The 16,341-nt window shown below is 43.2% G+C and overlaps 2 pseudogenes; both read right to left on the reverse strand.

Annotated features, from left to right (window-relative positions):
* The window catches only part of LOC129835550 (perforin-1-like), a 34,363-nt pseudogene extending 18,024 nt beyond the window's left edge, over positions 1–16,339 (reverse strand).
* Positions 13,682–13,810, reverse strand: LOC129851626 (5S ribosomal RNA; annotated as a pseudogene).
* Positions 16,340–16,341: the final 2 nt, after the last annotated feature.

The raw sequence follows: 16,341 nt of genomic DNA on the forward strand, positions 1-16,341 counted from the left end.
GTTCCGCTAGCGGAACTCCTCCTACATTCCACTGAAAAGGCAGAGCGCGAAATTCAAAAAATATTTTTGAGAAATATTTAACTTTCACACATTAACAAGTCCAATACAGCAAATGAAAGATACACATCTTGTGAATCCAGTCAACATGTGCGATTTTTAAAATGTTTTACAGGGAAAACACCACATATATTTATGTTAGCTCACCACCAAATACAAAAAAGGACAGACATTTTTCACAGCACAGGTAGCATGCACAAAGCCAACCTAACTAACCAAGAACCAACCAAACTAACCAAGAAACAACTTCATCAGATGACAGTCTTATAACATGTTATACAATAAATCTATGTTTTGTTCGAAAAATGTGTATATTTGAGGTATAAATCAGTTTTACATTGCAGCTACCATCACAGCTACCGTCAGAAATAGCACCGAAGCAGCCAGAGTAATTACAGACACCAACGTCAAATACCTAAATACTCATCATAAAACATTTATGAAAAATCGATGGTGTACAGCAAATTAAAGACAAACATCTTGTGAATCCAGACAATATTTCCGATTTTTTAAGTGTTTTACAGCGAAAACACAATATTGCATTATATTAGCTTACTACAATATTCTACCACACTACCGCATTCATTCATCAAGGCACGTTAGCGATAGCAATAGGCACATTAGCGATAGCGAATGAACCAGCAAAAGATATTAATTTTCACTAACCTTCATAAACCTTCATCAGATGACAGTCCTATAACATTAGGTTATACATACACTTGTGTTTTGTTTGAAAATGTGCATATTTAGAGCTGAAATCAGTGGTTATACATTGTGCTAACGTAGCATCTTTTTCCCAGAATGTGCAGATATTTTTATGACACTCAACTATTCTGACCAAATAACTATTCATAAACGTTACTAGAAAATACATGTTGTATAGGAAATGATAGATACACTAGTTCTTAATGCAATCGCCGTGTTAGAATTCAAAAAATAACTTCATTACGACATCCAGCTTAGTTATAGCGAGAGCGTGCCCAAAATCTGGGCGCAAACTACTATTTCACATGTTCGACAGATATATGAAATAGCATCATAAAATGGGTCCTACTTTTGATGATCTTCCATCAGAATGTTGTACAAGGGGTCCTTTGTCCAGAACAATCGTTGTTTGGATTTATAATGTCCTCTTCTCCAGTCAATTAGCACGGAAAGCCGTCGTGGTATCGGCTTGAGGCGGGGATAAACACGGCTGTGATAATAACCAAAGAGAATTATCTCTTGGGAGATAATATGGTGGACATTTGTTTGTGAGGAATTCTTGATCAGGTGAACAACAGGACTTGAGATCCTGTATGTTGTTACAATTACACCATTAGTCGTTAATCATGAAACAGACACCTCCGCCCTTCTTCTTCCCAGGGAGATGTTTATTCCTGTCGGCGCGATGCACTGAAAATCCAGGTGGCTGTACCGACTCCGACAACAAATCCAGAGAGAGCCATGTTTTAGTGAAACAGAGTATGTTACAATCCCGGATGTTTCTTTGGAAAGCAACCCTTGACCTGATTTCGTCGACTTTGTTATCTAGAGACTGGACATTAGCGAATAATATACTCGGAAGCGGTGGGTGGTGTGCGCGCCTCCGAAGTCTCAATAGAAGACCGCTCTTCCGGCTACTTTGTTTAGGGTCGACGTCTGAAATCAATTCAAAGGATCCGTTTCTGGAAAGTCGTATTCCTGGTCGTAATGCTGGTAAGTGATTCAGGAGTAACATTAAAGTAACATTAAAGTAACATAACAACAAATGATACAACAATACAGAAAAATATCAAACTGCTGAAATAAGTAAATTAAATCAACGATGACAGAGAGAATAGTCAGATTAACTGATAACTAGAATAGCAGGGCAGATGGTACTCTTTTGATAACTGCAGAGATGTATTATAGATATTGAATGTGTAGTTATCCTTTTCTGTATTACACATGATTTCCAGTATTCTGTGTTATGTATGAAACTCATACATGTGGATGACCTGTTTAAGTGCCAGTGTTTAATGTTATGTTTAAAGTTTGACACCATTCTGGGCCGGGGACACACTGACAATATATCTGTGACGCTGTGGTTTACACAGGCACACCAATTCTGATCTTTTGCACACAGGCACACCAAATCTGATCTGATTAGTCAAAATACCAAAAAAGATTGTTGGTTTAAAAGTAGAGAATGTCATCCCTGCCCAGTCCTGCGTAATTATTTGACTCTCAGTTACAGAATGATGGGATTCTTGCAGAAAGTGTATGGTTTTCAATATATGTATATTCTTAATTTTTAAACAAGGTGATAAATGTAATTGACAGAAATATCTGATTTATTAAAGCTTTAAATCAGAAATACTTTAGTTTCTCCAGCAAGCCAACCCTGGAATGAGCTCCCTACAACACAACAGTCCAAAGACTTGCTTCTGCGTGGAATGGAAAGAAGTATTTAGATGAGCTCTCAGAGTTTAAATTGACCCACTTGCTGTCCTTTTTGACACTTTCTAGCTGGGTTATTGATAGGAATTTTATGAATAATGACTAAACAATATCTACATTTAAATAGAACTATAACTAATTAAACTCTACCCTGTTTTGTTATATCTGATTAATAATGTTAGTTCATAAGGAAGGGATTGTGTAGCATGAACAAGGAGTAATTAAACATAATAAACACCATTCCAACTAGGTTGGGGAGGAATGGGTTGTGGGTTTTAAGTAAGCAAAAAGGATCATTAACCTATGTTTGAACCGACTCAACTTTAACTCTGGGGCGTTTAGATAAGACAGCAAGAGCCTCCCTAGGTTTTCCGTTATCTGGAACTGTCTGCTAAATAGTGATAGATAATGGTGAGACTTGGTGAGAAGTGGTGAGAAGTTAATCTTGATATAGTGTGTGTGTGTCAGGAGTGTGCGCTAGTGGGTTGGAATTAACTTTTAAACCTGCTTTTGTCTTGGTCGAGAGGAGGAGATTCATTCTACAACCAATGACTTCATATTTTGTATATAAACTGTTGTTCGTGGTTCTATTGCAGTGCGCTCCGAGAATAAATACTATTATCTAATTTTGATAAGACTGGTCCATGTCTATTTTATGCAAATAAGAATCTTACAAATTCTTAGAAACAGACAGAGTGATTTTAATTAACTCTACCAGCCCCCCCCTCCCGGATCTGGGATCCTCCTCCTCAGAAACGCTGACTAGCATAGCCTAGCCTAGCGCCACAGGGAATATCATATAATATAATTTCATGAAATCACAAGTCCAATACAGCAAATGAAAGATAAACATCTTGTGAATCCAGCCAACATGTCCGATTTTTTTTACTTTTACTTTACTTCGAAAACTCAACATATATTTATGTTAGCTCACCACAATAGCCCAAAACACAATGCCATTTTTTCACAGTAAAGATAGCTTTCACAAAACCCACAAATAGAGATAAAAATAATCACTAACCTTTGAACAACTTCATCAGATGACAGTCTTATAACATCATGTTATACAATACATTATGTTTTGTTCGAAAATGTGCATACTTATAGCTACAAAACCTGGTTTTACATTGTGAACATGGCGACAAAATGCTCCAAATTGTCCGGAGAAATTTTTGAGAGTCACGTAATCTAACAGAAAAACTCATCATAAACTTGGCTGAAAAATACATGTTGGACATATAATTAAAGATACGCTGTTTCTTAATGCAACCACTGTGTTAGATTTTTAAAAATAAAATGTGATCTTATGTGATATCTGTAAGGGAAGCGCTATAAAAGTTGAACAAATCATCATTATTGTTATTATTACCTATAGTGACGGCAGCGGAAATTCTGTGAGAAGAAAGAGTGGCGGTCCTCTTTGGTCTTGGTTGTGGCAAAGATGACTACATCAGACTGGGACCCTCCCATCTCTATGCTAGCGCCCACATCCTTCTCCACACTCACCGGTCCCACAGGTACGCTTACAGACACCTTCGCCTCATTACTCAAACCTTCTTTCCATGTTGTAGAGATCTCGTTAGTAGTGGACTGTGCCAGGTTACTGGAGGAGAGAAGAGGAGAGGATAGGTGAGGAGAGGAGAGGTGAGGAGAGCAGAGAAGAGGTGAGGAGAGGAGAGATGTTTACTGTCCAATTTCCATCAAGTAAACAGTCAGAAACCATCCTACTCACATGAGAGGCATGAGAGGCATGAGAGTGGCTGGAGATATCCTCAGTACAGTGGCTGTAGGGCCTCCAGTCTACAACAGATAGGGGTATTTTCTGCAGCTTGCCCCCCTGTAGGGGGTTACTACACAGTGTACAGGTTTTATTGGGGGACAGGTAGGTCTTCAGGTCTATCACGTAGGTGTAACAGTCCTGACCTATTTATGTTAGTTTTTATGTGTTTATGGTCAGGGCGTTAGTTTTGGGTGGGCAGTCTATGTTATCTGTTTCTATGTTGTTTTTGGTTTGCCTGGTATGGCTCTTGATTAGAGGCAGGTGGTTTGCGTTTTCCTCTAATCAAGAGTCATATTTAGGTAGGGCATTCTCACTGTTTGTTTGTGGGTGATTGTCTCCTGTGATGTCTTCGTCGTTGTCGATGTATTTCACTTTCGGGACTGTTTGGCTGTTCGTGTGTTTTGATGTACGTTCCTGTCCGTAAGTTTACGTTATGTATGTGAGTTTATGTTCAGGTTTCGTTCTACGTCGTTTTGTTATTTTGTAAGTTTTGAAAGTATTTTGTTTTGTTTCGTGTTGCCATCAGTTCATCATTTATAAATAAAAGATGGCTTATTTCCCTGACTCCGCATTTTGGTCTGAAGATCCTTCTCTCCTCACCTCATCTGAGGATGAGGAAAGCGACAGCCTTAACAGAATCACCCACCAACAAACAGAGACCAAGCGGTATGGGAATGCTCGACGGAGCAACAAGAACTTCTGGACTTGGGAGGAGATCTTGGACGGTAGAGGACCATGGACTCAACCAGGAGAATATCGCCGCCCTAAAGCTGAGCTGGAAGCAGCGAAAGCAGAGAGGCGGCGATATGAGGAGCTAGCTCGGAGGCAGGAAAAGGAACCTACAAAGGATCTGGGTTACACTACGTGGGAGGAGATCGACAGGTGGGCGATCAACCCAGGGAGAGTGCCGGAGCCCGCCTGGGATTCTCTGGCGCAGTGCGAGGAGGGATACCGGCGAATGGAGGCAGCACGACGAAGCGGTAGGAAGCCTGTGGGAAAAATTTCTTTGGGGGGGGCTTAAAGGGAGAGTGGCGAAGTCAGGTAGGAAACCTGCGCCTACTCCCTGTAATTACCGTGGAGAGCGAGAGTACGGGCAGACACCGTGTTACGCAGTAGAGCGCACGGTGTCTCCTGTACGTGTGCATAGCCCGGTGCGGGTTATTCCACCTCCCCGCACTGGCAGGGCTAGATTGAGTATTGAGCCGGATGTCATGAAGCCGGCCCTACATATCTGGCCACCAGTGCGTCTCCTTGGGCCGGTTTACATGGCACCAGCCTTACGCATGGTGTCCCCGGTTCGCCTACATAGCCCGGTGCGGGTTATTCCACCTCCCCGCACTGGTCGGGCAACGGGGAGCATTCAACCAGGTAAGGTTGGTCAGGCTCAATGCTCAAGGGAGCCAATACGCCTGCACGGTCCGGTATTTCCGGCGCCACCTCCCCGCCCCAGTTCAGTGCCACCAGTACATACACCACGTAACAGGCTTCCAGTGTGTCTCCAGAGCCCTGTTCCTCCTCCACGCACTCGTCCTATGGTGCGTGTCTCCAGCCAGGTACCTCCAGTTCCGGCACCACGCACTAAGCTACCAGTGCGTCTCCAGAGCCCTAAACACACTGTATCTACTCCTCCTTCTAATCCTGATGTGCTTGTCCTCAGCCCGGTGTCACCAGTGCCGGTACCACGCATCAGGGATAGAGTAGGCTTTGAGAATACAGTGTGCCCTGTTCCTGCTCCCCGCACTAGTAGGAAGGTGCTTATCCTTAGCCCGGTGCCTCCAGTTCCGGCACCACGCACCAGGTCTACAGTGCGCCGTATCCGGCCAGAGCCATCCGTCTCCCCAGCGCCATCTGAGCCATCCGTCTCCCCAGCGCCATCTGAGCCATCCGTCTCCCCAGCGCCATCTGAGCCATCCGTCTCCCCAGCGCCATCTGAGCCATCCGTCTCCCCAGCGCCATCTGAGTCATCCGTCTGCCAGGAGCCTGCAAAGCCGCCCGTCTGCCATGAGCCTGCAAAGCCGCCCGTCTGCCATGAGCCTACAGAGCCATCCGCCAGACAGGAGCCGCTAGAGCCGTCAGCCAGACAGGAGCCGCTAGAGCCGCCCGCCAGACAGGATCTGCCAGAGCCGTCAACCAGACAGGATCTGCCAGAGCCGCCAACCAGACAGGATCTGCCAGAGCCGCCAACCAGACAGGATCTGCCAGAGCCGCCAACCAGACAGGATCTGCCAGAGCCGCCAACCAGACAGGATCTGCCAGAGCCGTCAGCGAGCCATGAGCAGCCAGAGCCGTCAGAGAGCCATGAGCAGCCAGAGCCGTCAGAGAGCCATGAGCAGCCAGAGCCGTCAGAGAGCCATGAGCAGCCAGAGCCGTCAGAGAGCCATGAGCAGCCAGAGCCGTCAGAGAGCCATGAGCGTCGAGAGCCGTCAGCCTGCCATGAGCGTCGAGAGCCGTCAGCCTGCCATGAGCGTCGAGAGCCGTCAGCCTGCCATGAGCGTCGAGAGCCGTCAGCCTGCCATGAGCGTAGAGAGCTGTCAGTCTGCCATGAGTGTCGAGAGCCGTCAGCCTGCATGGACCTGCCAGAGCCGTCCAGCCAGGACCTGCCAGAGCCGTCCAAACAGGACCTGCCAGAGTCCTTCAGCCGGGATCTGCCCCTTGTCCCGGTGTTGCCCCTTGTCCCGGTGTTGCCCCTTGTCCCGGTGCTGCCCCTTGTCCCGGTGCTGCCCCTTGTCCCGGTGCTGCCCCTTGTCCCGGTGCTGCCCCTTGTCCCGGTGCTGCCCCTTATTCCGGTGCTGGTCCTTATCCTGGTGCTGCCCCTTGTTCCGGTGCTGCCCCTTGTCCCGGTGCTACCCCTTGTCCCGGTGCTGCCCATTGTCCCGGTGCTGCCCCTTGTTCCGGTGCTGGCCGTTTATTTAGGGGAGGGTAGTGTTAGGGTGGTCATTAGAAGGGGTAGACAGAAGAGGGGAGTGACTATGGTGGTATGGGGACAGCGTCCTGAGCCGGAACCACCACCGTGGTCAACTGCCCACCCGGACCCTCCCCTGGACTTTGTGCTGGTGCGCCCGGCGTTCGCACCTTGAGGGGGGGGTACTGTAACAGTCCTGACCTATTTATGTTAGTTTTTATGTGTTTATGGTCAGGGCGTTAGTTTTGGGTGGGCAGTCTATGTTATCTGTTTCTATGTTGTTTTTGGTTTGCCTGGTATGGCTCTTGATTAGAGGCAGGTGGTTTGCGTTTTCCTCTAATCAAGAGTCATATTTAGGTAGGGCATTCTCACTGTTTGTTTGTGGGTGATTGTCTCCTGTGATGTCTTCGTCGTTGTCGATGTATTTCACTTTCGGGACTGTTTGGCTGTTCGTGTGTTTTGATGTACGTTCCTGTCCGTAAGTTTACGTTATGTATGTGAGTTTATGTTCAGGTTTCGTTCTACGTCGTTTTGTTATTTTGTAAGTTTTGAAAGTATTTTGTTTTGTTTCGTGTTGCCATCAGTTCATCATTTATAAATAAAAGATGGCTTATTTCCCTGACTCCGCATTTTGGTCTGAAGATCCTTCTCTCCTCACCTCATCTGAGGATGAGGAAAGCGACAGCCTTAACAGTAGGCCCCTTTATGTTTCAGGGTCACAACATCGAAACCCTCCCCTGCCAGGTTGTGACCGGGGATGAAGGGGGCGGAGTCACACTCGGATTGGCTGGCAGTACGACAGGTGAGGGCGGAGTCCAGTTGAGAAAGGAGAAGGAGGAGAGGAAGGGAGAAGAGGGGAGAGGCTGATAAGGGCATTACTGAACTAAAGGGAGGGAGGCGAGGCAGAAGAGAGAGAGAAAGGAGGAGAGCGAGAATGAGAAGAGTGGGGAAGAAAATGGCAGAGACAGAAGGGATGAGAGAAAGTGAGAGGTGTGGCGGAGAGAGAAGGAGAGAGAGACTGTTTAAACTCCATGATGTGAAACACTTTGTGACTTGAAATGAAACCACTATATACAGTGCATCGGAAAGTAATCAGACCCCTTGACTTTCTCCACATTTTGTTACGTTACAGCCTCTTTCCAAAATTGATTAAATAAAAACATTCTCATAAATACCCTGTAATGACAAAGCAGCCCTTGCTCCTACATCGCTGGCATCAGTGTACAAAGCAAATGGACGACGGAAATCCGGAGCAGCTAGCAGAGACAAAAAGGGTTCCAGCAAACCGAAAGGGAGATGAAGGATGTCCCCGAGGACAAGGTAGAATGTAGGAAAAGTCATCAGGAGTGACAAATGCAGACAATTATTTGGCACGCTCAGAGAGACCTGCAAATATCCCTTCTGCATATTGAACTTGCTAGCGTACTTAGCAGCACCAACGCAGTCCACACAATCATCGACCCTGGGCAAAAGGTACGAGTCCTACTTAGTAATGGCATTGAGTTTCCGAAAATCGGAACAGAACCACAGAGACCCATCCTCCTTAGGTGCTAATATAACGCTAAGGTGCTGCAACAGATTTGTTTTCGTGTTCAAGGTACTAATAAACAGGGTGAACTCCACAGACTGTTTACCATGTTGTACAATTCTGTGCTCAAGCATGAACTCATCCTCACTGCGGAGTTTCTCTCTCTTTCAGGATTCACTCGATAGGTATGTTGTTGGGTTTGGGCAGAGTCCCCAACGTCAATGTTTGAGTTGGCACATCTGAGAATGAACCCTGATATTCTAAAAGCAGTGCAACAATATTGCCTTTATCCTTGGGAGGAAGGTGTGCAAAAAATACATCAAGGTTTTCCAGAATCTCTGAGTTGCTCAGCTGTCCGACAGGTACAGGGTCTATTGGGCTCTCCTTATGCTCTCGAATGAGTACTGGGCTTTCCTTATGCTCTCAAATGAGTACTGGGCTTTCCTTATGTTCTCGAATGAGTACTGGGCTTTCCTTATGCTCTCGAATGAGTACTGGGCTTTCCTTATGCTCTCAAATGAGTACTGGGCTTTCCTTATGTTCTCGAATGAGTACTGGGCTTTCCTTATGCTCTCGAATGAGTACTGGGCTTTCCTTATGCTCTCAAATGAGTACTGGGCGTTCCTTATGCTCTCGAATGAGTACTGGGCTTTCCTTATGCTCTCAAATGAGTACTGGGCTTAGCTCGTGTTCTCAAGGAAGACTATAGTCAATGGTGACGGTATTGGCCACAGGCAGAAGATCACTACCGGTTTCCACCAACTTCTCCGCAGTTAGTGAGGGAGATATAAGATTTTTGCAGTATCAACCGTTGCGAACCTCACTTCTTTCAGTGGTCCTACGAACTCACTCACCTATGGTGTTTTGAAAGGAGAGGTCAACTCAGGGGGTTGACCGAAACAGGATCACACATAAACGTCTCAGACAGATAGAACATAGTGGGATCGCTGACATCCTCCTCAACACTGGACTTTATGGGTTGTACAAACTTTCTCCCTGCAACTTTCTTAGACATAGCACGTGTAACGCTGGGAACACTCTAGGGTACATTTCTGATAACTCATCAGTTTCCTCTACTCTGGATTTCTTACAAATGACAGGATTTGGCACGACCTTCCCTCCAGCCAAATCATTTCCCAATATGAATGTCACCCCCTTCACGGTAGGCTAGGGGGTGTGGATAACTACTGGGTGCTTTGTTTGAGAAGTTCGTATTAGGTAGCAATTCTTGAACTGCTCGAGTGTCTTTAAATCCTCAAGGTCTTTAATACCTCTTGAGAACCACACCACAAATCAAAATCAGGATATCAGCTTTACAGCTTTACTGTCATAATCTGAACTCTGGTCAAGAGATAAAGTGGTGTACATTTTCTGAGCTAATCTGAACTCTGGTCAAGAGATAAAGTGGTGTACATTTTCTGAGCTAATCTGAACTCTGGTCAAGAGATAAAGTGTTGTAAATTTTCTGAGCTTTTCCCACAAGAACACTTTGGAAGAGCAGTGACTAAATATCTCGTGGCCGTTTTAGGGATGTGGAAATCCACTCAGAGTAAAATACACGCCACCTCCTTTTCCTTGAAAGGCGGTACAAGTCGGCTGTTCCCATCCAAGATCAAACTCTGTTGAGGGTGCAGGATGGCCTGACTTGATTCAGAGTACTTCCAGATCTATCTCCTTTCGTCGTGCTTACAGCTCCATCTCTTTTAATCGAATGGCATGTGCACATTCTTTTTGTTCTAGTCTGGCTGCACATTCTCTTTCCCTTTCCTTGCGCTGAAGTCTGAATTTCTGTTGCTCCAATCTCTCCTCACATTCTCTTTCCCTTTCCTTGTGCTCAAGTCTGAATTTCTGTTGCTCCAATCTCTCCTCACATTCTCTTTCCCTTTCCTTGCGCTCAAGTCTGAATTTCTGTTGCTCCAATCTCTCCTCACATTCTCTTTCCTTTTCCTGGTGCTCAAGCTCTAATTTCAGTTTGCCATTTGACCTTTAGTTCTACCTCAGTTGCATGTCTACGGGGTGAACTCTACCACCCGTTGGACCCTTTCCATCATCATCCCTCTCTGGAAGGATTTTGTCCTCAACCAAATCAGTTGGACGACTGCTTTCGAATGGGCATGTGCAGCTTTGATGTCATAATGCTTTGCAATGACGAGCAGAATCGCCTTTGTACATTTATCTAGAATCTCCCATGTAGAGTTTTCAACAAATGCTTCTAATTTAAAGTCCATGATTTTATTTTATTATTAGCCTGTGTGTTTATGCAACTTTCAAAATGATTCCTCTTATCTTATAACCCCTTTGGGCAGTTGGATGTCAGTGACAGAAACTCTTCCAATAATTTTTTTTAACACTAAAATATCTGGGCACGGGAGAACTTCAACTAGGTGATTAGAGGAAACAGTATCCCGGACGAGCCTCCATTTTGTTACGTTCCCCCGCAAGAATCCAAAACGTGTCGCTCAAACAGAAGGGGAAACTAACAAAGAGTCACTAACAACAACCAAAATGAAACAGGTGGGGTTCTAGGATGTGTTCTGAAAGACACTCATGGAGGTGTCCACTGACTATCAACAACAACTGGGACCAAAAAGACACCCGCTATGAGCACCCACTAAATGTGCCCAAGAAGAGGTAAACAAAATAAAACCCACACCAAACTTAAAAAGGATGCATACCAAAAAGTGGAGCAAAACGAAAACAGGGAAGACATTTTTATTTTATTTTATTTCACCTTTATTTAACCAGGTAGGCAAATTGAGAACACGTTCTCATCTACAATTGCGACCTGGCCAAGATAAAGCAAAGGGATAAAGCAATAGGGAGAGCCAACTAAAGGTTAACCCTCCGCATCTCTCAAGCCAACTGAAGCCCTGGGCCAGCCGCTCTTCAATATCACCTGTGCCAGCACAGGTGGTATTGTTGGAAAAACCTTCTGACCAACCTTCTGACCAATGAGATGACAAGCCAGTGTAGCGTGGTTCATTATGCGTTGTGTATTTTTTAATTAGGACGCTGCTACAACTGATGGTCTGCTCGTTGAAATCTTTTTATTTGCCCTGCACACGAAGAGACAACACACATGTTACCCTTGGCGCAGTCACAGCTCTCGAGCACCTTGCTAGCCGAAGGTCAAGCAAAAGAGAACGATACAGGGGTATGGAAATACAGATAAACCGCGATGGGTCAAACCAAAATATACAAAACTTTTACAATCACATGTATGTACAATATTGGTATGAAAAAGTGTTTGTACACGAAATAAAAACATTAGCTATGCAGCTGTAATTAAATAAAAAATTACACTGAATTATTATTATTATTATCAAATTATTAACATCCCCTCTTGACCTGGCCTATTTGAATTGGTCCTTGTGTGCAATTTGGTGCGTAATCTAGTGGAACAACATCACACTGCTACACCAGCACAGTTGAAAAACCTTCTGACCAACGAGATGACAAACCAGCACAGTTGAAAAACCTTCTGACCAACGAGATGACAAGCCAGCACAGTTGAAAAACCTTCTGACCAACGAGATGACAAACCAGCACAGTTGAAAAACCTTCTGACCAACGAGATGACAAGCCAGCACAGTTGAAAAACCTTCTGACCAACGAGATGACAAGCCAGCACAGGTGTAACACATACTTAATAACAAGGTGACACCAATCGGTGCGCCCGACGTGCCAACGTCCAACCTCTAAATATACATGGAAAACCGAAGCCTGTAAATGCTAGCAAGCTAGTTTCATCATATTACCTCAAGAACACAATGCACTAATAACATGACATCCTAACACCACAAACATAATTTACAGTATGTGACTAATATTCATACAAGTAAGGTACAAGGTTTTCAGAGGTTACAATCTCCATTTAGTGAGTTTTATACATTTAAAGGGGAACTCCACTCAACTTTTTTCACTAGCCCAATGTTGTAAAATATATAAGGACCACAACCACCGAGCCACTGCCTGTTCACCCCGCTATCATCCAGAAGGCAAGGTCAGTACTGGTGCATCAAACCTGGGACCCGAGAGACTGAAAAACAGCTTCTATCTCAAGGCCATCAGACTGTTAAAAAGCCATCAGTAGCACCTTAGAGGCGGCTGCTCTATATACATGGACTTGAAATCACTGGCCACTTTAATAATGGAACACTGGTCACTTTAATAATGGAACACTGGTCACTTTAAAAATGGAACACTGGTCATTTTAAAAAGGGAACACTGGTCACTTTAATAATGGAACACTGGTCACTTTAATAATGGAACACTGGTCACTTTAATAATGGAACACTGGTCACTTTAAAAATGGAACACTGGTCACTTTAAAAATGGAACACTGGTCACTTTAATAATGGAACACTGGTCACTTTAATAATGGAACACTGGTCACTTTAATAATGGAACACTGGTCACTTTAATAATGGAACACTGGTCACTTTAATAATGGAACACTGGTCACTTTAATAATGGAACACTGGTCACTTTAATAATGGAACACTGGTCACTTTAAAAATGGAACACTGGTCACTTTAATAATGTTTACGTATCTCATTTCATATACTGTATTCTATTTTACTGTATCTTAGTCTATGCCGCTCTGACATTGCTATTCTTAATTCCATTCCTTTACTTTGGATTTGTGTTGGATTGTTGTGAAATTGTTAGATATTACTTGTTAGATATTACTTGTTAGATATTACTGCACTGTTGGAGCTAGAAACACAAGCATTTCTCTACACCTGCAATAACACCTGTTAATTAAACACGTATATATGTGACCAATACAATTTGATTTGATCTGTCAGCTCCATTTGCGTAGACTGTGTAGACCCCTGTATCTGACTCAAGAGCTTCCACAGTATAATCTCTCAGTGAAAGCTCCCCGGTCCCGGTCCCGTCCCCAACGAACAACAAATATTATTTTCTACAAAAATGATTTCCTACTTTACTTCTGGTCATTCATGTATTTTATAAATGTATTGTTTTGAGCTTACAACACCTGGCATTCCCAGGTGGTCTCCCATCCAAGTACTAACCAGGCCCGACCCTGCTCAGCCACCGAGGTCAGACGAGATCAGACAAGGTCAGGCGTGTTCAGGGTGGTATGACCACAAGTGTATTTTCTACCCCATTTTCTCCCTGAATTATGACCTTGTCTCACCGCTGTGTGGGTGGGGTGAGTATGTGAGTATTTAATCACTCATTCATGTATTTATTCACTCATTCACGTATTTAATCACTCATTCATGTATTGAATCCCTCATTCACGTATTTAATCACTCAATCACTTGTTCATTAACCCTTCAGTATTCTGTATTTGTATGTTTTTTTGTGATAGGTGTGTGTCAGAGTGTGTGTATTTAGTATAAGGGCTTTCCAGAACCTATGTTTTCCCCTGAGATGCCGTTTGTCTGTCGACACACAATCATTGTTCGTGCGTGTAAATGTGCATGTAATTCTGTGTGTTTAAATATACTGCGTGGGTATGTGGCCATTAGCCTGTGTGGGCGTTGTGTGACCTTGAGTTTGTGTGTCCCTGTGGATTTCAACAGTCCCACTAGAGTTCATTGGCAAGAAAATCTTATCTCCCAACTCTTGGCAGAAGTCCAAAAAACAGACTTTCTGCTGGTCTTATAACTTCTCCACAGGATGTCTCCAGAATTACAGAATAACAATTATATTATTAGTATTATTACAATTACAGAATCTCATTATTATGAATTATCATTGGGATTACATAGTCTTCTCAACAACACACACACCTGTTGAACCAAAAGACAATGATTAGGTGAAATATTTAGCATTTTACCATTATCCTGACAACTGCCAAACCTTTGTTTGGTTAAAAGGCTAGTGACATTTAAAAGTCACACCACTCTAATGATTTTGGATTGAATTGAAATGCACAACTGTGATGTGAAAAAACACAAATTAAATCTGTGAAGTCGGAAATCTGACAAAGATTCCTCTGAATCTAAACCTTGTCATTAAAGGCTTTAAATCCACTCACCTGTTTGAATTTGTGTGAGTGGTTTTTCAGCCGAGTTTGTCCTCAGACAACCTACAACCTGTTTGAATTGGTGAAAGGAGTTCTTCAGTTTGTCCTCAGATCTGGAGTCAGTGTTGAAGTCTGTCTCTTCTTCCTCTCTGTCTGTCTGTTTTTCTCTACAACCAGGGATGGACTTTAACACAGAACAGCTGACTTTCTGACTATGACAAACTTTCCCAGAAAACGTTCCTAAAGCTAGAGTCCTTAACCCTTTACACTGTTGGAAATTGGCCTATAATAATAGAGCTAAATATAAATGTTTTTTACAGAATAATAATGAAAGTAAATGCATAACCAATGAAAATGGAACCGTTGGAGATTATGGGAAAATGATTAAACTAAAGGTGAGGAGAAAACATTTAAGACTGAATCCAAACATTATACTATTGATTTTATGTGCATTTTACCTTTACATTTACTTTTCACCACATTCTTTTGATAACTAAATTTAAAAATACTCTGGATACATTCAGTAACATAAGAATATTCATGGAAAATGTCATCCATTATTTGAAAGCGTTTTCTATGACAACATGGCTGGTTAAGTTACAAAATACGACCTTAAAAAAGCTGATCGTAATTTCTGTGCACATACAGTCTTAGTGTCACAATCGTCTTCTGGATAGACTGAGGACCAAGGCGCAGCGCGTGGAAAGTACATCTTCTTTATTTAAAGGAAGAAGACGAAAAACGAAACGAACACTATACAAAACAACAAAACAGACGACCGTGAAGCTATACAAACATAAGTGCTGACACTAAACACTTAGACATAGACAATTCCCCACCAACAGCTAAAGCCTATGGTTGCCTTAAATATGGCTCCCAATCAGAGACAACAATAACCAGCTGTCTCTAATTGAGACTGTTATGCAACGTTTATTGAACTGTTATGCAACGTTTAACTTTCATGCAACGTTTATTGAACTGTCCTGCAACGTTTATTGTACTGTCATGCAACGTTTATTGAACTACTATGCAACGTTTATTGAACTGTCATGCAACGTTTATTGAACTGTCATGCAACGTTTATAAACTGTCATGCAACGTTTATAAACTGTCCTGCAACGTTTATTGAACTGTCATGCAACGTTTATTGAACTGTCATGCAACGTTTATAAACTGTCATGCAACATTTATTGAACTGTCCTGCAACGTTTATTGAACTGTCCTGCAACGTTTATTGAACTGTCCTGCAACGTTTATTGAACTGTCCTGCAACGTTTATTGAACTGTCCTGCAACGTTTATTCAACTGTCCTGCAACGTTTATTCAACTGTCCTGCAACGTTTATTCAACTGTCCTGCAACGTTTATTCAACTGTCATGCAACGTTTATTCAACTGTCATGCAACGTTTATAAACTGTCATGCAACGCTTATTGAACTGTCATGCAACGCTTATTGAACTGTCCTGCAACGTTTATTGAACTGTCCTGCAACGTTTATTCAACTGTCCTGCAACGTTTATTCAACTGTCCTGCAACGTTTATTCAACTGTCCTGCAACGTTTATTGAACTGTCCTGCAACATTTATTGAACTGTCCTGCAACGTTTATTCAACTGTCATGCAACGTTTATTCAACTGTCATGCAACGTT

This window comes from Salvelinus fontinalis, chromosome 3, assembly GCF_029448725.1.
Source record: "Salvelinus fontinalis isolate EN_2023a chromosome 3, ASM2944872v1, whole genome shotgun sequence".
Taxonomy (NCBI): domain Eukaryota; kingdom Metazoa; phylum Chordata; class Actinopteri; order Salmoniformes; family Salmonidae; genus Salvelinus; species Salvelinus fontinalis.